General features: G+C 38.3%; 1 protein-coding gene across 1 annotated transcript in view; it reads left to right on the top strand.

Annotated features, from left to right (window-relative positions):
* The window catches only part of ZNF804B (zinc finger protein 804B), a 511,655-nt gene that overhangs the window by 177,066 nt on the left and 307,574 nt on the right, over positions 1–27,015 (top strand). The window lies entirely within an intron of this gene.

Genomic DNA, 27,015 nt, shown 5'->3' with positions numbered 1-27,015 from the left:
AATTAGTGGCGCTCTTTCCCAAAGACCAGAATGACAGTTGTATGCATGAGTGTGTGGGTGCGACCTGTCATACATGCAGATGCATTTTACCATTATGTTTCCCAGCTTTAAACAATCATCATACAAAATCCTTAATAATTTTAATAGAGCAAATTATAAAGAGGAAAAAGCTTCTCCCTGTCTGTTTTCACTTAGCTTTACTAAATACTGAATATCAAAAATAATTTATCAGGATTTAATAGAGTTTTGTGGTTTCAGAAAGGATATTTCTCTATTTTATGTAATTGAAGTAGAAAACAATCTCTATCGGAGCCCGTTACCCAGCAGCAGTTCCCTCCACCCCTCTCTGGGCCCAGAAAATAGAGGTGTATAAACTACAGGAGTGTGATTACCAGCATAGGTATTGAGAGAGCGAGAAAATATATTTTCTCCCTGAGACCATGTCTCTTCATACTGAGTCAAGAGGATTAATGTCCATGTTTTCTAAGTCAAGAAGTGGGCTGGAAAATTGCACAGAGTGTTTATATAATAGCAAACATATTTTAGGAAAGATAGCAAGAATATTCTGGAATATTCTAGACCACACAATCTTTCAATACAACTTTGTTTCAGTGTTTGGTTTGTTTCTGTATCAATGGGACTTTTATTCATGCCCAAATCAGTCAGTATTTGCTGTGTTTCAGTGTATCATAAGGAACAGAGAAAAATAGGACATATTGTCCCTGCTACTAGGAATGCTGTGAGTCCTCACTATTAAGAATTTATATTTCTGATGATTATTTATTTATAAGCTACTGCCTAAGATCTTTGATACACTTTTTTTTTTTAAGAAGACTTAAAAAGTCTTGGCATTTGAAGAGAGCCTTAAAGGACATTTAATCTAACCATCATCTAGAACATGCCCTTTACACTACATGATGCTCTTACAATCCCTTTTACGGATTACATGTTGCACACACTAAAGGCTCTAACAGAAGCCGAAAAGAAAATGTCTATTTAATATTGCTTAAACCAAGAGTTCCCAATATTTTTTGACCACAAGATTTTTTTCTTTGCTACAGCTATTAAAATGTGGTTTAAGAAACTCACCACAACGTCCTCTGTAGGCAACGTACTACACTTGGACTGTTAGCAAGTACTTCCTTATATTGAAATACTTTTCTTTCTAATTTCTGTCTGCGAAGATCCATACAACAGTGAAGTGTCTATAAACTGAAAAGTTTTGAGCTTTAATTTCTCCTTTATAGGAAAACCAATGCCTAGCTTTTTGTTTGCTTTCTTGGTCTGGTTTATTGAGTTATGATAAAATAAAATTTACCCTTTTTAGGGTACATTTCAATGAGTTTTGGCAAATGTAAACAGTGTTAACACTGTTACAATCAAGATATAGATTACCCCCATGACTCCAAAGAGTTCCCTTTGGCTCCTGTGTTGTCAGTCTCCTCCCTACTCCCAGACTTTGGGGAACAGATCTAATTTCTGCCACTATAATTTTGAATTTTCTAGAATGTCATATAAATTGAATCATACAATTATATACCACTCTGTATCTGACTTCTTTCACTTAGGAAATACTTTTGAGATTTATCCATATCACTGTTTGTAGCAGCATTTTGTTTCTTTTTATGACAGAGTAGTATTCTGATATGTGATGTATCAGTATTTATCCATTCACCATTTGTTGGACATGTAGGTTGTTTCCAGTTTGGGGCCATAACGCACAAAGCAGCTATTAACATTTACAAATAAATTTATGTTGAAAATGTTTCATGTTACTTGAGTAAAAGCCTAGGAGAGATATTGCTAGATTTTGGTGGGTGTTTCACTTCATACAAAATATCCCAAGTGTCTTACAAAGTGGACAGTATTATTTTGCAATCCCACCAGCAACATATGAGAGCTCATATTTCTCCATATTCTTGCCTTGCGGGACTTCAAATTGTCATTAAACAAAACAAAACAAAACAAAAACAGTGTTACCATTCTAGTAGGTGTATAGATGTATCACAAAGTAATTTTTGTTTGCATTTTCCTAGTGAATAATGATGTTGAGTGCCTTTTTATATGTGCATTGGCATATGTATTATTTCCATGAGGTGTTCAAATATTCTGCCTATTTTTATCATTTTTTTGTCTTGTAATTATTGTTACAAGATTAATTTATTCTGCACACAAGTCTTTATCATATACGTGTTTACATACACTTTGTTCCTGTCTGTAGGTGTCTTTTAATTTTTTAAGTGTGTCTTACAACAAGCAAACTTTTTTTTGTTTTGTTTTACTACTTTTTAATTTTGATGAAGTCCTCTATACCAATTTTTATTTAATTAATTTATTTACGTTCTTTTTTTTTTAACATCTTTATTGGAGTATAATTGCTTTACAATGGTGTGTTAGTCTCTGCTTCCCAACAAAGTAAATCAGCTATACATATACATATGTTCCCATATCTCCTGCCTCTTGCATACCCCTCCCTCCCATCCTCCCCATCCCACTCCACCAGGTGGTCACAAAGCACCGAGCTGATCTCCCTGTGCCATACGGCTGCTTCCCACTAGCTAGCTATTCCAGGTTTGGTAGTGTATATATGTCCATGCCACTCTCACACTTTGTCAGAGCTTACCCTTCCCCGTCCCCATATCCTCAAGTCCATTCTCTAGTAGGTCTGTGTCTTTATTCCTGTCTTGCCCCTAGGTTCTTCATGACCGTTTTTTTTTTCTCTTAGATTCCATATATATGTGTTAGCATACGGTATTTGTTTTACTCTTTCAGACTTACTTCACTCTGTATATCAGACTCTAGGTCCATCCACCTCACTACAAATGACCCAATTTCGTTTCTTTTTATGACTGAGTAATATTCCATTGTATATATGTGCCACATCTTCTTTATTCATTCATCTGTTGATGGGCACTTAGGTTGCTTCCATGTCCTGGCTATTGTAAATAGAGCTGCAATGAACATTGTGGTACATGACTCTTCTTGAATTACGGTTTTCTCAGGGTATATGCCCAGTAGTGGGATTGCTGGATTGTATGATAGTTTTATTTGTAGTTTTTTAAGGAACCTCCATACTGTTCTCCACAGTGGCTGTATCAATTTACATTCCCACCAACAGTGTAAGAGGGTTCCCTTTTCTCCACACCCTCTCCAGCATTTATTGTTTCTAGATTTTTTGATGATGGCCATTCTGACTGGTGTGAGATGATCTCTCATTGTAGTTTTGATTTGCATTTCTCTAATGATTAGTGATGTTGAGCATTCTTTCATATGTTTGTTGGCAGTCTGTATATCTTCTTTGGAGAAATGTCTATTTAGGTCTTCTGCCCATTTTTGGATTGGGTTGTTTGTTTTTCTGTTATTGAGCTGCATGAGCTGCTTATAAATTTTGGAGATTAATCCTTTGTCAGTAGCTTCATTTGCAAATATTTTCTCCCATTCTGAGGGTTGTCTTTTGGTCTTGTTTATGGTTTCCTTTGCTGTGCAAAAGCTTTGAAGTCTCATTAGGTCCCATTTGTTTATTTTTGTTTTTATTTCCATTTCTCTAGGAGGTGGGTCAAAAAGAACCTTGCTGTGATTTATGTCATAGAGTGTCCTGCCTATGTTTTCCTCTAAGAGTTTGATAGTTTCTGGCCTTACATTTACGTCTTTAATCCATTTTGAGCTTATTTTTGTGTATGGTGTTAGGGAGTGATCTAATCTCATACTTTTACATGTAGCTGTCCAGTTTTCCCAGCACCACTTATTGAAGAGGCTGTCCTTTCTCCACTGTACATTCCTGGCTCCTTTATCAAAGATAAGGTGACCATATGTGCGAGGGTTTATCTCTGTGCTTTCTATCCTGTTCCATTGATCTATATTTCTGTTCTTGGGCCAGTACCATACTATCTTGATTACTGTAGCTTTGTAGTATACTCTGAAGTCAGGAAGCCTGATTCCTCCAGCTCTGTTTTTCATTCTCAAGATTGCTTTGGCTATTCGGGGTCTTTTGTGTTTCCATACAAATTGTGAAATTTTTTGTTCTAGTTCTGTGAAAAGTGCCCGTGGTAGTTGGATAGGGATTGCATTGAATCTGTAGATTGCTTTGGGTAACAGAGTCATTTTCACAATGTTGAATCTTCCAATCCAAGAACATGGTATATCTCTCTATCTATTTGTATCATCTTTAAGTTCTTTCATCAGTGTCTTATAATTTTCTGCATACAGGTCTTTTGTCTCCTTAGGTAGGTTTATTCCTAGATATTTTATTCTTTTTGTTGCAATGGTAAATGGGAGTGTTTTCTTGATTTCACTTTCAGATTTTTCATCCTTAGGTTGTGGTCGGAAAAGATACTTGATACACTTTCAATTTTCTTAAATTTACCAAGGTTTGATTTGTGACCCAAGATATGATCTATCCTGGAGAATGTTCCATGGGCACTTGAGAAGAATGTGTATTCTGTTGTTTTTGGATGGAATGTCCTATAAATATCTATGAAGTCCACTTTGTTTAATGTATCATTTAAAGCTTGTGTTTCCTTATTTATTTTCATTTTGGATCATCTGTCCATTGGTGAAAGTGGGGTTTTAAAGTCCCCTACTCTGATTGTGTTACTGTCGATTTCCCCTTTTATGGCTGTTAGTATTTGCCTTTTTTATTGAGGGGCTCCTGTGTTGGGGGCATAAATATTTACAATTGTTATATCTTCTTCTTGAATTGATCCCTTGATCATTATGTAGTGTCCTTCTTTGTCTCTTGTAGTAGTCTTTATTGTAAATTCTATTTTGTCTGATACGCGAATTGCTACTCCAGTTTTCTTTGATTTCCATTTGCATGGAATATCTTTTTCCATCCCGTCACTTTCAGTCTGTATGTGTCCCTAGGTCTGAAGTGGGTCTCTTGTGGACAGCAAATATATGGGTCTTGTTTTTGTATCCATTCAGCCAGTGTATGTCTTTTGGTGGGAGCATTTAATCCATTTACTTTTAATGTAACTATCAATATGTATGTTCCTCTTACCATTTTCTTAATTGTTTTCGGTTTGTTATTATAGGTCTTTTCCTTCTCTTGTGTTTCCTGCCTAGAGAAATTCCTTTAGCATTTGTCGTAAAGCTGGTTTGGTGGTGCTGAATTATCTTAGCTTTTGCTTGTCTGTAAAGGTTTTAATTTCTCCATCAAATCTGAATGAGACCTTGCTGGGTAGAGTAATCTTGCTTGTAGGTTTTTCTCCTTCATCACTTTAAATATGTCCTGCCAGTCCCTTCTGGCTTGCAGAGTTTCTGCTGAAAGATCAGCTGTTAACCTTATGGGGATTCCCTTGTGTGTTATTTGTTGTTTTTCCCTCGCTACTTCTAATATTTTTTCTTTGTATTTAATTTTTGATAGTTTGATTAACATGTGTCTTGGTCTGTTTCTCCTTGGATCTATCCGGTATGGGACTCTCTGTGCTTTCTGGACCTAATTAACTATTTCCTGTCCCATATTAGGAGTTTTCAACGTGCTTTCTGGACCTAATTAACTATTTCCTGTCCCATATTAGGGAAGTTTTCAACTATAACCTCTTCAAATATTTTCTCAGTCCCTTTCTTTTTCTGTTCTTCTATAATTCGAATATTGGTGCATTTAATGTTGTCCCAGGGGTCTCTGAGGCTGTCCTCAGTTCTTTTCATTATTTCTTCTTTATTCTGCTCTGCAGTAGTTATTTCCACTATTTTATCTTCCAGGTCAGTTATCCGTTCTTCTGACTCGGTTATTCTGCTATTGATCCCTTCTAGAGAATTTTTAATTTCATTTATTGTGTTGTTCATCACTGTTTGTTTGCTCTTTGGTTCTTCTTGGACCTTGTTAAACGTTTCTTGTATTTTCTATATTCTATTTCCATGATTTTTGATCATCTTTACTATCATTATTCTGAATTCTTTTTCAGGTAGACTGCCTATTTCCTCTTCATTTGTTAGGTCTGGTGGTTTTTTCCCTTGCTCCTTCATCTGCTGTGTGTTTTTCTGTCTTCTCATTTTGCTTAACTTACTGTGTTTGGGGTCTCCTTTTTGTAGGCTCCAAGTTTGTAGTTCCCATTGTTTTTGGTGTCTGTCCCCATTGGCTAACGTTGGTTCAGTGGGTGTGTAGGCTTCCTGGTGGAGGGAACTAGTGCCTGTGTTCTGGTGGATGAGGCTGGATCTTGTCTTTCTGGGCATGTCCACGTCTGGTGGTGTATTTTGGGGTGTCTGTGGCCTTATGATTTTAGGCAGTCCCTCTGCTAATGGGTGGGGCTGTGTTCCTGTCTTGCTAGTTGTTTGGCATAGGGTGTCCAGCACTCTAGCTTGCTGGTCGTTGCGTGGAGCTGGGTCTTGGCATTGAGATGGAGATCTCTGGGAGATTTTTGCTGTTTGATGTTCTGTGGAGCTGCGAGGTCTCTTGTGGACCCCTGTCCTGAACTTGGCCCTCCCACCTCAGAGGCACAGCCCTGATGCCTGGCTGGAGCACCAAGAGCGTTTCGTCCGCATGGTCAGAATAAAAGCGAGAAAGAATAAGAAAGAAAGAGAGAAAGAAAGAAGGAAGATAAAATAAAATAATTAAAATAAAAAATAATTATTAAGAAAAAGATTTAAAAAAATATAAACGGACAGACAGAACCCTAGGAAAAATGGTGGAAGTAAAGCTATACAGACAAAATCTCACATGGAAGCATACACATACACACTCACAAAAAGTGAAAAAGGGGAAAATATATGTATATCTTTGCTCCCAAAGTCCACCTCCTCAATTTGGGATGATTCGTTGTCTATTTAGGTATTCCACAGATGCAGGGTACATCAAATAGATTGTGGAGCTTTAATCCACTGCTCCTGAGGCTGCTGGGAGAAATTTCCCTTTCTTTTCTTTGTTTGCACAGCTCCTGGTGTTCAGCTTTGGATTTGACCCCGCCTCTGCGTGTAGGTCGCCTGAGGGCGTCTGTTCTTCGCTCAGACAGGACGGGGTTAAAGGAGCAGCTGATTCGGGGGCTCTGGATCACCCAGGCCGGGGGGAGGGAGGGGTATGGAGTGCGGGGCGAGCCTGCGGTGGCAGAGGCCCGTGTGACGTTGCACCAGCCTGAGGCGCGCCGTGAGTTTTCCAGGGGGAAATTGTCCCTGGATCACGGGACCTGGCAGTGGCGGGCTGCACAGGCCCCCGGGAGGGGTGGTGTGGAGAGTGACCTGTGCTTGCACACAGGCTTCTTGGTGGCGGCAGGAGCAGCCTTAGCGTCTCATACCCGTCTCTGGGGTCCACGCTGATAGCCACAGCTCGCGCCCGTCTCTGGAGCTCCTTTAAGCAGCACTCTTGATTCCCTCTCCTTGCGCACCAGGAAACAGAGGCCAGAAAATGTCTCTTGTCTCTTCGGCAGCTCCATACTTTTTCCTGGACTCCCTCCCGGCTAGCTGTGGCGCACTTGCCCCCGGCAGGCTGTGTTCACGCAGCCAACCCCAGTCCTCTCCTGGGGATCCGACCTCTGAAGCCTGAGCCTTAGCTCCCAGCCCCCACCCGCTCCAGCGGGTGAGCACACGATCCTCTCAGGTTGGTGAGTGCTGGTGGGCACCTCTCCTCTGTGCAGGAATCTCTCCGCTTTGCCCTCCGCACCCCCATTGCTGCGCTCTCCTGCATGGCTCAGAAGCTCTCCACCTTTGCCAACCGCAGTCTCCGCCCGGGAAGGGGCTTCTAATGTGTGGAAACCTTTCCTCCTTCACAGCTCCCTCCCAGATGGGTAGGTCCCGTCTCTATTCTTTCTCTGTCTTTTCTTTTTTCTTTTACCCCACCCAGGTACGTGGGGAGTTTGTTGCGTTTTGGGAGGTCTGAGGTCTTCTTCCAGCATTCAGTGGGTGTTCTGTAGGAGCTGTTCCACATGTAGATGTATTTCTGATGTATGTGTGGAGAGGAGGGTGATCTCCGCATCTTACTCTTCCGCCATCTTGAAGGTCCTCCCAATTTTTATTTTAGATGTGTACTTTCTGAATGCTGTATCACAAATGTTTACTTAACTGTAGGTCAGAGATGTTTTCTCCCATTTTTTTCTCTAGAATTTCATAGATTTAAATTTTACATTTTGATCTCTGATCCATTTGAATTTATTTTTTAAATTAATTTTGTATATTATGTGAAATATGAATCAAGAAGGCCTTGTTAACTTTTATTGAAAATTAGTCATATAAGTATGGATTTGTTTTTAGATTTTGTGTTCTGTTCTACTGATATCCCCATCCACCATTACACTGATATCACACTGATATTAGGTAATGTGAGTCATCCGAAGTTGTTGTTCTTTTTCAAAATTGTTTGGCTATTCTTGTCCAGGGTTTCTCAATTGTGGAATTATTGTCATTTTGCACCAGATAATTCTTGGTTGTGCAGGTTGTCCTGGGCATTGTAGGATGTTTAGCAGCATTTCCGACCCCTTCCTACCAGATGTTAGTCGCAGCTCCCCTAGCTGTGACTTCCAATGCAAGGTTGATAGTAATTGTGAATGTACACAATTCTTGCTTTGTTTCTGACCTTAGGGGTAAAGAGTTTAGTATCTGTTCATTATGTGACATTTAGCTGCAAGGTTTTTGTTGTTGTTTGTTTTAACATAGATTACCGTTAGGGGCTTGACGAGGTTTTGAAGCCAGCTAAAACTCTAGCTTGCTGAAAGTTTTAGATCAGAGGTGAATGTTGCATTTTGTTAAATGTTTTTTCTGCATGTACTCTCTTCTGCATCTGTTGAGACTGTGGTTTTGCTGTTTTAGTCTCTTAGTAAGGTAAATAACATTCATTAATTTTGAATATCAATTCAATGCTACATTCTTTGTAAGATTCATTTAGTCATGGTATATTATTCCTTTTTATATATTGCTGGATTTTTTTTGTTTTTTTTTTGCGGTATGTGGGCGTCTCACTGTTGTGGCCTCTCCCATTGCAGAGCACAGGCTCCGGACGTGCAGGCTCAGCGGCAATGGCCCACGGGCCCAGTCACTCCACGTCACGTGGGATCTTCCGCGACTGGGGCATGAACCCATGTCCCCTGCATCAGCAGGCGAACTCTCAATCCCTGCACCACCAGGGAAGCCCCCTACATTTCTGGATTTTATTTGTTTATATTTTAAGGATCTTTTGAGTCTATATTCTTTATGTATTTTTGGCCTGTAGTTTTCTTTTATAGTAATATCTTTGTCTGATTTTGTTATTTGAGTAATACCAGCATCATAGATTGAGTCAGTCTTTTCTCCTCAAATTTCTGTAACAGATTGTGTAGAATTGGTACTAATTCTTCCTCAAGTTTTTCTTCAGAATTCACCAGTGAAGCCCTCTGGATTGGAGCTTTCTTTATAAAAGGCTTTCAACTATATTTTAAATTATCTACAGAGATTTTCAGTTTATTTATTTGTTTTTGAGTGAGCTTTTCTCATTTTGTCTTTCAAATTATTTATCCATTTTACATAGCTGTCAAAATTATTGGCAGAAATTCACTCATAATATTTATTTATTATAATTTTCATCAGTGTATCATCAGTGTATCATCTGATGATACACTGATGATCAGTGTATCATCAGTGTATGTATCATCAGTGACGACTACCTTTTATTCCTGGTATTGGTATTTTTTGCTCAGTATAACTAGAAATTTGTTAGTTTTATTGATTTTTCTTTAAAGATTCAGTTTTTGTTTCATTGATTTTTCTTTACTACAATTTTCATTGATTTCTACCTTTATTATTTTTTCCTCCTGTTTGCTTTGGATTTAATTTGTTCTTCTTCATCTAATTTCTTAATGTGAAATCTTTGATTATTACTTTGACTCTTACTTATTTTTTTCCAAGATAAAAACATTTAATGCTATAAATTTTCCTCTAAGAATTGCTTTGTAATGCATCTCAGAAATTTTGATAAGTTGTGTTTTAATTTTCATTTAATTAAATAAGTTCTAATTTTCCTTTTGATATCCACTTGACCAGTGGCTATATAGATGCGTTATTGATTGCTAATGTAATTCATTTCCAATATAAGAAAACATTCTGTGTGATTATTTTCTATTTGTTTTGCAATCTCAACTTTCTTATGAGCTTAATAAAAGCTATGATTTTGCAAATCACACTACTTTTTCTTACAGCTTTCTAAATCTTAAGCAGAAGCAGAACTCCTCAGTTTTAAAAATAATTACTAACAATACATATTTCTATAAATAGAGACAGTACATCTGCATATTACTAGTACAGATATTTTTTACATTGTACCTGTGGTAGTAAAAATATTTCCATATTATCTGTTTAATCCTTACCTATAAACTGCCTCCTCCATAAAATAATTTTCAAAAAGAAATTTTGAAAAACAAACCATTCAATAAAGTAGATAACCAGAGTTTCTTTTAAATTACAAAGCTTAGGGCTTCCCTGGTGGCGCAGTGGTTGAGAGTCCGCCTGCCAATGCAGGGGCCACGGGTTCGCGCCCCGGTCCGGGAAGATCCCACATGCCGCGGAGCGGCTGGGCCCGTGAGCCATGGCCGCTGAGCCTGCGCGTCCGGAGCCTGTGCTCCACAACGGGAGAGGCCACAACAGTGAGAGGCCCGCGTACCGCAAAAAAAAAAAAAATAAATAAATAAATAAATAAATAAATAAATTACAAAGCTTAAAATGTTTTCTGTCCAGCTATTTATTATCTCATTTTCTATTGGGAGTCTAAATAGCAATCATATAACTTTGAGTGTATGGAAACACAAGTAGAATTCTTTATTTCTCCCCAGTGGCTGACATGTAGACTGTAGCTTTATAGAATATTTTGGACTCAGTGCCCTCTCCTTCCATTCATAAATCTCTGTGCTATTGATAAGCCTCTGTAAACCAACAGAAGTTTAGTCAAAGTAGTAAGAAAATTATATTTTGTGTGTATGAAAAACACACATTTTTTCTCTTAATGTCTTTGTAGGTTTCAAGAAATTGTTGCCATATTTGAAGCCTTCTATTTGTTATAATGGTCAAATTAGATTATGTATATGAAATTATATTTTGAGCTGTAAGATGAGAGTAATAAATGTAAATGAGAGAGTAAATAAATGTTAGTAATATGGTTTATGGATGCAGTATATACTCCATAAATACTTTTTGAATTGGCAGTGCTTTTAGGGATGCAGAAAATTTCCATAGAACCTTCAAAGCCTTAACAAAAAAGGAAAATGAGTTATGCATTGCTGCTATAATTTTATTCTAGTTACTATTACATAAAATACTTCGGAAAAAATTACCAAGCAATTAGGAAAGTGTTGCTTTTGTGAGATTAGGAGTGTCATCTTTTAGATGCCATCCAACCAATGTACAAAGTGCCTAACAAATGTTTATGCTTTGCAGGAATTTGTGCAAGTTCTGTTGAATAATAATATCTGAAGAACTCCAATATGGTAAAAAGATTTCAGTGATTCTGAAGTATCTAGTACCACATATAGCAAGTATGGTGCTTCTTTTCTGTGTTAGTGCTCAGTCTTTGCTGTGCCAGCTTTAATCCTTCCTCTGTCTTCTCGCAAACATTTTCAAGTAGAAAACTAAAGAAAAAACTTAGTTATACACTCGTCATGTGTTTCACTATTTAGTATTAAGATGAAATCTTTGGTCAGTAATCATGCTAATTTTGATTTGAACTAGAAAATGAATTTGAATCCTACCCTGTTCAAAGGGCAACAGATTTTATAAACAAACACACACACACAATCTATGTGTATATTAATACATATTATGTATAGCCCCTATTATTATCTTTTGTCATCAGTTCAGTCATGATAAAAATAATGTCTTTTGTTGATAGTCTTTTAAAAATATTTGAAAATTTTAAGATGCACTTTCTGTGACAAATTATTTTTACACTCAAAACATTCAGGATATCTTTCTTATTACAAAAGATTTATTAGGAAATATAGAACTATATATACCTGGACACAGGAGATTGCCATTTGGGGATAGGCTAAATGACCATCAAGTTGGCTAAATGACTCACCAACTGCACTCAACTCAAACACTTTTGAAAATACTAATTAATGCAAATGTAGGTAAGTTCTTCACTCTTTAACATATTTCTGAATAACTTCTAAAAAGACAAGTTAAAAAAAAACAAATGATGAAACTCCAAATTTAAAATATATAAACACTAAAAGAAAAAAAAAGCATTCCTTATCCAAGGGTAAATTTCTCTTTATTTATATCTGTACCCAGCTGGCAGTGGGTGGTATCTCATTCCTGGAAGTTCCTATCTTGAAAAGCAAATGCTTATGGGAATATTCATTTAGCTGTGAGCAATGGCGTCTCCAGCTCTGAAATGTCATTTTGAGAAGTCCCTGAGTGCAGGGGAGAGAAATGTGGCTGTGCTTTGGCAGACTCTGTAATGCTCAGTTCTCTCATTGATGGGTCTTTGTGAATCCTGATGGCTTCATTGCCCACGCTACATACAGCAGCTTGATGTGACTGGGCTTATGCCATATCCGCCCTGATAGAATTATTGTCATTAGTATCATTAATATGCATGCATTCTCGTTTTTCTCTGGATTTGTTTGGAGTTTATAGAGGAGCCAACTCTTGGTGAAGCTTCAAACTGATGACCATGCCATTTTTCTTTTTAAAGCCAGAGCAATGTATTAATAACCAGACTTGGGACCGAGTTGGAGAAATTGGAAGGACATATTAAAATGATGTGGTTCACAACAAAATGAATTAGGTTTTTGTATGTGCAATTTTGGTTCGTGATATTCTTTGTCTCATTTGTTACAATCCCTTCTTATGTTTTAGTATTTTGGTGTTGCTTATTTTAATGGCATCCCCAGGCTTTCATAGATCTAATAAAAAACCAGGTTAAAGAAGGGGAAAGTCTTCCACTATAGATTGATTTTTCAAACAGCTTTTATTCTTGATTACCAAAAGTAAAATATTGTCATACTAGGGAACTTGAAAAGCACTGCAGTGAGAAATCCCAAACAAAACTACCTACAACCTCTTATTCCCACAGACATTTTTGATAATCTGGATCTGTTTGTCTTTCCTAGCTTAGGGAACACTATGGCAACAAAGTTGGGTTTCTAAGTATGAGGACTTGAACTCTGTCCCTAGGTTTGTGTCAGGCTATGTCCTCACACAGTGAGTAAATAAAATAAAGAGTGGCAGATACATTAAGTATATACTATTCGTTTTCCCAGCACTGCTTATTGAAGAGGCTGTCCTTTCTCCACTGTACATTCCTGGCTCCTTTATCAAAGATAAGATGACCATATGTGCGTGGGTTTATCTCCGGGCTTTCTATCCTGTTCCATTGATCTATCTTTCTGTTTTTGTGCCAGTACCATACTGTCTTGATTACTGTAGCTTTGTAGTATAGTCTGAATTCAGGGAGCCTGATTCCTCCTGCTCCATTTTTCATTCTCAAGATTGTTTTGGCTATTCAGGGTCTTTTGTGTTTCCCTGCAAATTGTGAAATTTTTTGTTCTAGTTCTGTGAAAAATGCCAGTGGTAGTTTGATAGGGACTGCATTGAATCTGTAGATTGCTTTGGGTACTATAGTTATTTTCACAGTGTTGATTCTTTGAATCCAAGAACATGGTATATCTGTCTATCTATTTGTAACATCTTTAATTTCTTTCATCAGTGTCTTATAATTTTCTGCATGCAGGTCTTTTGTCTCCTTAGGTAGGTTTATTCCTAGATATTTTATTCTTTTTGTTGCAATGGTAAATGGGAGTGTTTTCTTGATTTTACTTTCAGATTTTTCATCCTTAGTGTATAGGAATGCCAGAGATTTCTGTGCATTAATTTTGTATCCTGCTACTTTACCAAATTCATTGATTAGCTCTAGTAGTTTTCTGGTGGCATCTTTAGGATTCTCTATGTATAGTATCATGTCGCATAGGCAGAACACTCTATGACATAAATCACAGCAAGATCCTTTTTGACCCATTTCTCCTAGAGAAATGGAAATAAAAACAAAAATAAACAAATCGGACCTAATGAAACTTCAAAGCTTTGGCAAAGCAAAGGAAACCATAAACAAGGCCAAAAGACAACCCTCAGAATGGGAGAAAATATTTGCTAATGAAGCAACTGACAAAGGATTAATCTCCAAAATTATAAGCAGCTCATGCAGCTCAATAACAAAAAAACAAAGAACCCAATCCAAAAATGGGCACAAGACCTAAATAGACATTTCTCCAAAAAGATATACAGACTGCCAACAAACACATGAAAGAATGCTCAACATCATTAATCATTAGAGAAATGCAAATCAAAACTACAATGAGACATCACCTCCCACCAGTCAGAATGGCCGTCATCAAAAAATCTAGAAACAATAAATGCTGGAGAGGGTGTGGAGAAAAGGGAGCACTCTTGCACTGCTGGTGGGAATGTGAATTGGTACAGCCACTATGGAGAACAGTATGGAGGTTCCTTAAAAAACTACAGAGAGAACTACCATATGACCCAGCAATCCCACTACTGGGCATATACCCTGAGAAAACCATAATTAAAAAAGAGTCACGTACCAAAATGTTCATTGCAGCTCTATTTACAATAGCCCGGAGATGGAAACAACCTAAGTGTCCATCATCGGATGAATGGATAAAGAAGATGTGGCACATATATACAAAGGAATATTACTCAGCCATAAAAAGAAACGAAATTGTGCTATTTGTAATGAGGTGGCTGGACCTAGAGTCTGTCATACAGAGTAAAGTAAGTCAGAAAGGGAAAGATAAAAACCGTATGCTAACACATATATATGGAATTTAAGAAAAATAAATGTCATGAACCTAGTGGTAAGACAGGAATAAAGACACAGACCTACTAGAGAATGGACTTGAGGATATGGGGACAGGGAAGGGGAAGCTGTGACAAAGCGAGAGAGTGGCATGGACATATATACACTACCAAACGTAAAATAGATAGCTAGTGGGAAGCAGCTGCATAACACAGGGAGATCAACTCGGTGCTTTGTGACCGCCTGGAGGGGTGGGATAGGGAGGGTGGGAGGGAGAGAGATGCAAGAGGGAAGAGATATGGGAACATATGTATATGTATAACTGATTCACTTTGTTATAAAGCAGAAGCTAACACACCATTGTAAAGCAATTATACTCCAATAAAGATGTAAAAACATAAATAAATCAAATAAATAAATGTGAAAAAATAGCAATTCAGTAAGAAAAAAAAAAGAATATACTATTCGTGGTTGATTTGCAGGTGATATCTCTGAGCACCGGCAATGAGAGACATCCTGTTAAGCTATGAAATAGGCTGTGTTGGTACATTGCCCCTGGACCTTAGTTCTTGGAGGTGTCCTCTTGCTTGTACATGGTTCTGATGCCCCTGGCAACATTTGTGTCCTGGTCCCCTGTTCCAAGCCTTCCCACTGCCACATGTTGACTCTGCACTGGTGTCAGGATTGAGTTACCTGTCCAACCTCCCAGGCTTATAACTTTTTCCCTGATTTTTCTTCATTCTTACCTTGAACCTTAGATTACCTACAAAGCTCTACATGATTTGGCTCCAGGCTTCCACTCCAAATTCATCTCCTATCATCGTCCCTTTTGCTCAGTGACAGTCAGTTTTATATTCCTTCTTTCTGTTTTATTCCTTGAGCATGTCAAACTCATTCCTGACTCAGAGCTCTGGACTGAGTTAACACATCTGGAATGCTCATGTCCTTGATCTTTACTGGTTCTGAGCCCAGATGTCACCTGTCAGATAGGTGTTCCTTGACCACCTTCTCCAAGTAACTGGTTCATCAACACCTTCACTTTTATTGATCCCATTAAAAAAATTTTTTTTTTAATTGAAGAATAGTTGATTTACAATGTTGTGTTAGCTTCAGGTATTCAGTGATTCAGGTATATATATATTCTTTTTCAGATTCTTTTTCATTATAGGTTATTGTAAGATACTGAATATATTGATAGTTCCCAGTGCTATACAGTAAGCCCTTGTTGTTTATTTATTTTATATATAGTAGAATGTATCTTTTAATCCCAAACTCCTAATTTATCCCCCCCCCCAGCTCCTCTAAAAATAGAGTTACCATATGATCCAGCAAACCCACTCCTGGGCATATATCCAGAAAAGATAAAAACTCTAATTCAAAAAGATACATGCACCCCAGTGTTCATATTGGCACTCTTTACGATAGCCAAGACATAGAAGCAGCCTAAGTGTCCATTGATAGATGAACGGATAAAGAAGATGTGGCATATATATATATATATATATATATATATATAACTCAGCCATTAAAAAGAATGAAACAATGCTGTATGTCACAACATGAATGGAACTAGAGATTATTATATTAAATGAAGCCAGACAAAGACAAATATTATATATCACGTGTGGAACCTAAGAAAATGATACAAATGAACTTACTTACAAAACAGAAATAGACCCACAGACATGGAAGACAAACTTATGGGTCCCATTTTTTTAATAGCATACACTGTTTAAGATTGCCTTGTGACTTATGAATTTATTGCCTGTCTTGATTCTCGCCCACTGTCGCCCACTTGTTCTCACATTAGAATTTAAGCTCCATGTAAATAGGGTGTTTGTTTTACTCACCTCTGTGGTTCCCTTGTTTAGATGAGTCTAGCACAGAGGAAGTGCCTGATAATTAAGTGCTGAATGAATGTTGCTTATTAGAGCCTGGTTATCCCATAGGATGAGTGTGATTTTTGGACAAGTTCCAGATCAAGGAATCGCAAGAGTCTTTTTACACTCTCTTGGGACAGTGGGGGCCTCACCCTCAGAAATAAAAAGTCTGTCCACCTTCCCCAAAGACAATGAGCAATAATTTTCATTCCATCCTTATGTAAATACATGCTATACTACAGCATGATTTTTAATGACTGTGTAATATTTTGTCACATGGATATAAAACATTTTAAATCACCAATCCCTTATTTTTGACCATTTGGTTTTTTGTTTTTTTTCATTCTTCTCCAAAAATTTTTTTTTTTTTTTTTTTTTAAATTTTTATGTGGCACGCAGGCCTCTCACTGCTGCGGCCTCTCCCATTGTGGAGCACAGGCTCCGGACGCGCAGGCTCAGCGGCCATGACTCACAGGCCCAGCCGCTCCGCGGCATGTGGGATCTTCCCGGACCAGGGCACGAACCCGTGTTCCCTACATCGGCAGGCGGACTCAACCACTGCGCCACCAGGGAAGCCCCTCCAATAAATTTTATTCAAACAACCCTCCTCAGTTTTCTCCTAATCACTAGTAAGAGCTGACCTTCCCTTTGTCTCTTTGGAATTGCCTGTGGTTCACTATAGTTTACATTTTTCTTTTTCTTTTTCTTTTTTCTGATGACCTTGGGTGTTTGTTTGTTTTTTTTTAACATCTTTCTTGGAGTACAGTTGCCCCACAATGGTGCATTAGTTTCTGCTTTATAACAAAGTGAATCAGCTATATGTATACACATATCCCCATATCTCCTCCCTCTTACGTCTCCCTCCCATCCTCCCGATCCCACCCCTCTAGGTAGACACAAAGCACCGAGCTAATCTCCCCATGCCATGCGGCTGCCCCCAACAGCTATCTGTTTTACATTTGTTAGTGTATATATGTCCATGCCACTCTCTCACTTTGTCCCAGCTTACCCTTCCCCCTCCTCATGTCCTCAAGTCCATTCTCTATGTTTGTGTCCCTATTCCTGTCCTGCCCCTAGGTTCTTCAGAACCAATTTTTTTTTTTTATATTTCATATATATGTGTTAGCATATGGTATTTGTTTTTCTCTTTCTGACTTACTTCACTCTGTATGACAGACTCTAGGTGCATCCAACGCACTACAAATAACTCAATTTCGTTTCTTTGTATGGCTGAGTAATATTCCATTGTATATATGTGCCACATCTGCTTTATCCATTCGTATGTCGATGGACACTTAGGTTGCTTCCATGTCCTGGCTATTGTAAATACAGCTGCAATGAATATTGTGGTACATGACTCATTTTGAATTATGCGTTTCTCAGGGTATATGCCCATTAGTGGGATTGCTGTGTCATATGGTAGTTCTATTTTTAGTTTTTTAAGGAACCTCCATAATGCTCTCCATAGTGGCTGTATCAATTTACATTCCCACCAACAGAGCAAGAGAGTTCTGTTTTCTCCACACCCTCTCCAGCATTTATTGTTTGTAAATTTTTCTTTAACATCTTTATTAGAGTATAATTGTTTTACAATGGTGTGTTAGTTTCTGCTTTAAAAGAAAGTGAATCAACTATACATATACATATATCTGCATATCTCCCCCCTCTTGTATCTCCCTCCCATCCTCCCTATCCCACCCCTCTAGGTGGTCACAAAGCACTCAGATTATCTCCCTGTGCTATGCGGCTGCTTCCCACTAGCTTCTACTTTATATTTGGTAGTATATATCAGTCCATGCCATTTTCTCACTTCATCCAAGCTTACCCTTCCCTCTCCCCATGTCCTGAAGTCCATTTTCTATGTGTCCCTATTCCTGTCCTGCCCCTAAGTTCTTCAGAAACATTTTGGTTGGTTTTTTTTAGGACTCCATATATACGTGTTAGCATATGGTATTTATTTTTATCTTTCTGACTTACTTCACTTTGTATGACACTCTCTAGGTGCATCCAACGCACTACAAATAACTCAATTTCGTTTCTTTTTATGGCTGAGTAATATTTCATTGTATATATGTGCCACATCTGCTTTATCCATTCATCTGTCGATGGACACTTAGGTTGCTTGCATGTCCTGGCTATTCTAAATAGAGCTGCAATGAACTTGTGGTACATGCTCCTTATGAATTATGGTTTTCTCAGTGTATATGCCCAGTAGTGGGATTGCTGGGTCGTATGGTAGTTCTATTTTTAGTTTTGTAAGGAGCCACCGTACTGTTCTCCATAGTGGGTGTATCAATTGACATTCCCACTAACCATGCAAGAGGGTTCCCTTTCCACCACACCCTCTCCAGCATTTATTGTTCATAGATTTTTTGATGATGGCCATTCTGACTGGTGTGAGGTGTTACCTCATTGTAGTTTTGAGTTGCATTTCTCTAATGATTAGTGATGTTGAGCATCCTTTCATGTGTTTGTGAGCAATCTGTTTATCTTCTTTGGAGAAATGTCTATTTAGGTCTTCTGCCCATTTTTGGATTGGCTTGTTTTTTTGATATTGGGCTGCATGAGCTGCTTGTAAATTCTGGAGATTAATCCTTTGTCAGTTGCTTCATTTGCAAATATTTTCTCCCTTTCTGAGGGTTGTCTTTTCGTCTTCTTTATGGTGCAAAAGCTTTTAAGTTTCGTTAGGTTCCATTTGCTTATTTTGTTTTTATTTCCATTCCTCTAGGAGGTGGGTCAAAAAGGATCTTGCTGTTATTTTTGTCGTAGAGTGTTCTGCCTACGTTTTCCTCTAAGAGTTTGATAGTGTCTGGCCTTACATTTAGATCTTTAATCCATTTTGAGTTTATTTTTGTGTATGGTGTTAGGGAGTGTTCTAATTTCATTCTTTTACCTGTAGCTGTCGTTTTCCAAGCATCACTTATTGAAGAGGCCGTCTTTTCTCCATTGTATATTCTTTCCTCCTTTTTCAAAGATAAGGTGACCATATGTGTATGGGTTTATCTCTGAGCTTTCTGTCCTGTTCCATTGATTTATATTACTGTTTTTATGCCAGTACCATACTGTCTTGATCACTGTACCTTTGAAATGTAGTCTGAAGTCAGGGACCCTGATTCGTCCAGCTCTGTTTTTCTTTCTCAAGATTGCTTTGGCTATTCGGGGTCTTTTTATTTCCATACAAAATGTGAAATATTTTGTTCTAGTTCTGTGATACATGCCATTCATAGTTTGATAGGGATTGCACTGAATCTGTAGATTGCTTTCGGTAGTATAGTGATTTTCACAATATTGATTCTTTCAATCCAAGAAATGGTATATCTCTCCATCTATTTGTATCATCTTTAATTTCTTTCATCAGTGCCTTATAATTTTCTGCATACAGGTCTTTTGTCTCCTTAGGTAGGTTTATTCCTAGATATTTTATTCTTTCTGTTGCAGTGGTAAATGGGAGTGTTTTCTTAATTTCACTTTCAGATTCATCATTCGTGTATAGGAATGCCAGAGATTTCTGTTCATTAATTTTGTACCCTGTTACTTTACCAAATTCATTGATTAGCTCTAGTAGTTTTCTGGTAGCATCTTTAGGATTCTGTATGTATAGTATCATGTCATCTGCAAACAGTGAGAGCTTTACTTCTTCTTTTCCGATTTGGATTCCTTTTATTTCTTTTTCTTCTCTGATTGCTATGGCTAAAACTTCCGAAACTATGTTGAATAATAGTGGCGAGAGTGGGCAACCTTGTCTTGTTCCTGATCTTAGTGGAAACGTTTCACTTTTTCACATTTAAGAATGATATTGGCTGTGGGTTTTTTATATATGGCCTTTATTATGTTGAGGTAAGTTCCGTCTCTGCCTACTTCTGGTGGGTTTTTATCATAAATGGGTGTTGAATTTTGTGGAAAGCTTTCTCTGCATCTTTTGGGATGATCATATGGTTTTTCTTCTTCAATTTGTTAATATGGTTTATCACATTGATTGATTTGTACATATTGCAAAATCCTTGCATTCCTGGGATAAACCCCACTTGATCATGGTGTATGATCTTTTTAACGTGCTGTTGGATTCTGTTTGCTGGTATTTTGTTGAGGATTTTGGCTTCTATATTCATCAGTGATATTGGTCTGTAGATTTCTTTCTTTGTGACATCTTTGGTTTTGATATCAGGTTGATGGTGGCCTCGTAGAATGATTTAGGGAGTGTTCCTCCCTCTGCTATAGTTTGGAAGAGTTTGAGAATGATAGGTCTTATCTCTTTTCTAAATGTTTGGTAGAATTTGCTTATGAAGCCATCTGGTCCTGGGTTTTTGTTTGTTGGAAACATTTTCATCACAGTCTCAATTTCCGAGCTTGTGATTTGTCCGTTTATATTTTCTATTTCTTCCTGGTTCAGTCTTGGAAGTTGGTGCCTTTCTAAGAATTTGTCCATTTCTTCGAGGTTGTCCATATTATTGGCATATAGTTGCTTGTAGTAATCTCTCATGATCTGTTTTATTTCTGCAGTGTCAGTTGTTACTTCTCATTTTCATTTCTAATTCTATTGATTGTAGTGTTTTCCCTTTTTTTCTTGGTGAGTCTGGCTAATGGTTTATCAATTTTGTTTATCTTCTCAAAGAACAAGCTTTTAGTTTTATTTATCTTTGCTATTGTTTCCTTCATTTCTGATCTGATCTTTATGATTTCTTTCTTTCTGCTAACTTTTGGGTTATTTTTTTCTTTTTTCTCTAATTGCTTTAGTTGTAAGGTTAGGTTGTTTATTTGAGATGTTTCTTGTTTCTAGAGGTAGGATTGTATTGCTATCAACTTCCCTCTTAGAACTGCTTTTTCTGTATCCCATAGGTTTTGGGTCATCATGTTTTCATTGTCACTTGTTATTAGGTATTTTTTGATTTCCTCTTTGATTTCTTCAGTGATCTCTTGGTTATTTAGTACCATATTGTTCAAACTCCATGTGTTCGTATTTTTCGCAGATTTTTTCCTGTGATTGATATCTAGGCTCATAGTGTTGTGGTCAGAAAGGATACTTGAACCAATTTCAATTTTCTTAAATTTGCCAAGGCTTGATTTGTGACCCATGATATGATCTATCCTGGAGAATGTTCCATGAGAACTTGAGAAGAAATTGTATTCTGTTGTTTTGGGATGGAATGTCCTATAAATATCAATGCAGTCCATCTTGTTTAATGTATCATTGAAAGCTTATGTTTCCTTATTTATTTTCATTTTAGATGATCTGTCGATTGGTGAAAGTGGGGTGTTAAAGTCCCCTACTATGATTGTGTTACTGCTGATTTCCCCTTTTATGGCTGTTAGCATTTGCCTTATGTATTGAGGTACTGCTGTGTTGGGTGAATAAATATTTACAATTGTTATATCTTCTTCTTGGATTGATCCCTTGATCATTATGCAGTGTCCTTGTTTGTCTCTTGTAATAGTCTTTTTTTTAAAGTCTGTTTTGTGGGATATGAGAATTGCTACTTCAGCTTTTGCGGTACGTGGGCCTCTCACTGTTGTGGCCTCTCCCGTTGCGGAGCACAGGCTCCGGATGCGCAGGCTCAGCGGCCACGGCTCACGGGCCCAGACACTCCATGGCATGTGGGATCTTCCCAGGTCAGGGCATGAACCTGTGCCCCCTGCATCAGCAGGTGGACTCTCAACCACTGCGCCACCAGGGAAGCCCCAGCTTTCTTTTGATTTCCATTTGCATGGAATATCTTTTTCCATCCCCTCACTTTCAGTCTGTATGTGTCCTTAGGTCTGAAGTGGGTCTCTTTTAGACAGCATATTTACAAGTCTTATTTTTGTATCCATTCAGCCAATTTATATTTTTTGGTTGGAGCATTTAAGCCATTTACATTTAAGGTAGTTTTCTATATGTACGTTCCTTTTAGCATTTTCTTAATTATGTTGGGTTTGTTATTGTTGGTGTTTTCCTTCTCTTGTGTTTCCGGCCTAGAGAAGTTCCCTTAGCATTTGTTGTAAAGCTGGTTTGGTGGTGCTGAATTCTCTTAGCTTTTGCTACTCTGTAAAGATTTTAATTTCTCCATTGAATCTGAATTAGATCCTTGCTGGGTAGAGGAATTTTGGTTGTAGGTTTTTCCCTTTGATCACTTTAAATATGTGCTGCCACTTCCTTCTGGTTTGCAGAGTTTCTTCCCTTGTATGTTATTCGCTGTTTTTCCCTTGCTGCTTTTAATATTTTGTCTTCGTATTTAATATTTGATAGTTTGATTAATATGTTTCTTTGCCTTTTTCTCCTTGGGTTTATCCAGTATGGGACTCTCTGTGCTTCCTGGACTTCATTGACTGTTTCCTTTCCCATATTAGGGAAGTTTTCAACTATAATCTCTTCAAATATTTTCTCAGTCCCTTTCTTTTTCTCTTCTTTTTCTAGGACCCCTATAATTTGAATGTTAGTGCTTTTAATGTTGTCCCCGAGGTCTCTGAGACTGTCCTCAATTCTTTTCATTCTTATTTCTTTATTCTGCTCTGCAGTAGTTATTTGCACTATACCATCTTCCAGGTCACTTATCCATGCTTCTGCCTCAGTTGTTATGCTATTGATTTCTTTCAGAGAAATTTTAATTTCTTTTATTGTGTTGTTCATCAGTGTTTGTTTGCTCTTTAGTTCTTGTAGGTCCTTTTTAAATGTTTCTTGTATTTTCTCCATTGTATGTCCAAGATTTTGGATCATCTTTACTATCTTTCCTTTGAATTCTTTTTCACATAGACTGCCTTTTTCCTCTTCATCTCTTTGGTCTGGTGGCATTTTACCTTGCTCCTTCACCTGCTGCATGTTTCTCTGTCTTCTTATTTTGCTTAACTTCCTGTGTTTGGGGTCTACATTTTGCAGGCTGCAGGTTCATAGTTCCTGTTGTTTTTGGTTCTGCTCCCAGTGGGTGAGGTTGGTTCAGTGGGTTGTGTAGGCTTCCTGGTGGAAGGGACTGGTACCTGTGTTCCAGTTGATTAGCCTGCATCTTGTCTTTCTTGTGGGCAGGACCATGTCCAGCTGTGTGTTTTGAGGTGTTCGTGACCTCATTATGATTTTAGGCAGCCTCTCTGCTAATGAGTGGGGTTGTGTTCCTGTCTTGCTAGTTGTTTGGCATAGGGTGTCCAACACTGTAGCTTGCTGGTCTTTGAGTGGAGTTGGGTGTTAGTGTCGAGATGGATATCTCTGGGAGAGCTTTCGCCATTTGATATTACGTGGAGCCGGGAGGTCTCTAATGGACCAATGTCCTGAACTCAGCTCTCCCACCTCAGAGGCACAGGTGTGAAAACTGGCCAGAGCACCAAGACCCTGTCAGCCACACAGCTCAGAAGAAAAGGGAGGAAAAAAGAAAGAAAGAAAAATAATAAAATAAAGTTTTTAAAATAAAAAATAAAAAAATTATTAAAACTAGAATAATTTTAAAGTAATTAAAAAAAGAAAGAAGAGAGCAACCAAACCAATAAACAAATCCACCAATGATAACAAGCACTAAAAACTATATTAAAAAAAGAAAGAAGATATGGGCAGATAGAGCCGTAGGACAAATGGTAAAAGCAAAGCTCTACAGACAAAATCACATGAAGAAGCATACACATACACACTCACAAAAAGAGAAAAAGGAAAAAAAATTATATATCTCTATATATATAAAAAAAAGAGGAAGAGAGCAATCAAATCAATATACAAATCTACCAATGATAATAAACTCTAAATACTAAACTATGATAAACATAAAACCAGAAACAAATTAGATGCAGAAAGCAAACCCCACGTCTACAGTTGCTCCCAAAGTCCACCGCCTCAATGTTGGGATGATTCGTTGCCTATTCAGGTATTCCAGTGGTGCAGCCTACATCAAGTTGATTGTGGAGGTTTAATACACTGCTCCTGAGGCTGCTGGGAGAGATTTCCCTTTCTCTTTGTTCGCACAGCTCCTGGGGTTCAGCTTTGAATGTGGCCCCACCTCTGCATGTAGGTTGCCTGAGGGCATCTGTTCTTTGCTCAGACAGGAAGGGGTTAAAGTAGCAGCTGATTCGGGGGCTCTGGCTCACTCAGGCCGGGGAGGGGTATGGAATGCGGGATGAGCCTGCAGCGGCAGAGGCCAGCGTGACGTTGCACCAGCCTGAGGCGCGCCGTGTGTTCTCCCTGGGGAAGTTGTCCCTGGATCACGGGACCCTGGCAGTGGTGGGCTGCACAGGCTCCTGGGAGGGGTGGTGTGGATAGTGACCCGTGCTCGCACACAGGCTTCTTGGTGGCGGCAGCGGCAGCCTTAGCATCTCTTGCCCATCTCTGCGGTCTGCACTGTTAGCCACGCCGGTGCCCAGCTCTGGAGCTCGTTTAGGCGGTGCTGTTAATCCCCTCTGCTAGTGCACCAGGAAGCAAAGAGGCAAGAAAAAGTCTCTTGCCTATTCGACAGCTCCAGACTTTTTCCTGGACTCCCTCCCAGCTAGCCGTGGTGCACTAACCCGTTCAGGCTGTGTTCACGCCGCCAACTCCAGTCCTATCCCTGGGATCCCAGCTCCCAGCCCCCACCCGCCCCCACAGGTGAGCAGAGAAGCATCTCAGGCTGTTGAGTGCTGGTTGGCACTGATCCTCTGAGTGGGAATCTCTCTGCTTTTCCCTCTGTACCCCTGTTGCTGTGCTCTCCTCTGTGGCTCCAAAGCTTCCCCCCCCGCCCACCCCCTGTCTCCACCAGTGAAGGGGCTTCCAGTGTGTGGAAACGTTTCCTCCTTCACAGCTCCCTCCCACTGGTGCAGGTCCCGTCCCTATTCTTTTGTCTCGCTTTTTCTTTTTTCTTTTGCCCTACACAGGTACGTGGGGAGTTTCTTGCCTTTTGGGAAGTCTTAGGTCTTCTGCCAGCATTCAGTAGGTGTTCTGTAGGAGTTGTTCCACATGTAGATGTATTTCTGATGTATTTGTGGGGAGGAAGTTTATCTCTACATCTTACTGCTCCGCCATCTTGAAGGTCCTGATCATTTGGTTTTTATCTTCTATCTTTTCTGTATTGTGAGTGTCATTTCCATAGATATCTTTGTACATATATCTTGAGTACAGTTCTGATTATTTCCTTGAGTACAATTCTGATTATTTCCTTCATCTACATTCCTTGAAATTAAATTGCTGTATTAAAATATATTCCCCGCCTTGAATATTTTCCATACTATTATATGAAAACCTAACTCAACATATTTGTGGTTGAGACACTTATAAGAAAAAAATAGATCTTTGCAGAAAAGTTTAGAATTCTTGAATCCACTCGTTTAACTTTCTAGTTTTAATTTCAGTTTAACTGCATTATTAAAGTGAATAAAGATTGATTTTTTTCCAGAAGAAGAGCCAGAGAAAATTAATGTGTCTGTCTCACTCTAGGGCCAGTTCAGCCAAAATAGGAATGTGAATGCTTTCAAGTTGTCACTCTTCCTTTATCTTATTTACTATGTTACTCTTTAAATAAATGAAGTTCAGAAGAAACTAGACTCAAAATATACCAGAAAGCAATAATATCCATATTGCTCATAGTTTTAATAAATAGAATCCTTTAAGCTTACTTAGAGAGATGTGACTCTCTTTCCTTAAAAGTTAAACTTTATATTTTCTCTCAAAGGATGACAGTTCCTTGTTATAAGAACGCTTTCTAAAGCAGGTGGGGTTTTTTTGTGTTTTTTTTACACTTGGCGCGAGCAAAGATATGTAATGCACTTGCTACCCTGCAAAAAACACCAATCATATTGTACTCCAGAAATGTCTCACTTAAGAAGGAATGAAGACTGGCATTGGTGGTCAATATCTGGCATTGGTGGTCATACTCTTACCATACAACTTAGCAATCATACTCCTAGCTATTTATCAAATTTAGTTGAAAACTTCGGTCCACACAGAAACCTACACAGAAATTAATAGCAATTCTATTCATAATTGTCAAAACATGGAAACAAATAAGATATTCTTAAATAGGTGAATGGAAAAACAAACTGTGTTGCATATATGCAATGAAATACTACTCAGTGATGAAAACAACTAAGGTATCAAGCCACCAAAAGACATAGAGGAACTATAAGTGCATATTACTAAGTGACAGAAACCTATCTGTAACGGCTCCATACTGTGTAATACCAACTGTATGACATTTTGGAAAAGGCAAAACTATGGAGACAGTAGGAAGATCAGTGGTTGCCAGGGGCTTAGAGGGAGAGAGGGAGGGATGAATAGGTGGAACACAAGGGGTTTTTAGTTCGGTGAAATTTTGAAGATACTCTAATGGTTGATACCTGGCATTATATATTGTGAAAATGCAGAGACCTGTAAAACACAAATATCAAGCCTTAATGTAAACTGTGGACTTCAGTTATAATAAGTGATTGATATTGCCTTGTTAATTGTAACAAATGTAACACTAAAGCAATATGTTCATCATGGGGGAAACTGTGTGCAGGGAAAGA

Source organism: Lipotes vexillifer, unplaced genomic scaffold (genome assembly GCF_000442215.2).
Source record: "Lipotes vexillifer unplaced genomic scaffold, Lipotes_vexillifer_v1.1 scaffold617, whole genome shotgun sequence".
Classification (NCBI taxonomy): Eukaryota; Metazoa; Chordata; class Mammalia; order Artiodactyla; family Lipotidae; genus Lipotes; species Lipotes vexillifer.
The sequence above is the reverse complement of the archived record's forward strand: the minus strand, read 5'-3'. Positions and strand labels throughout refer to the sequence as shown.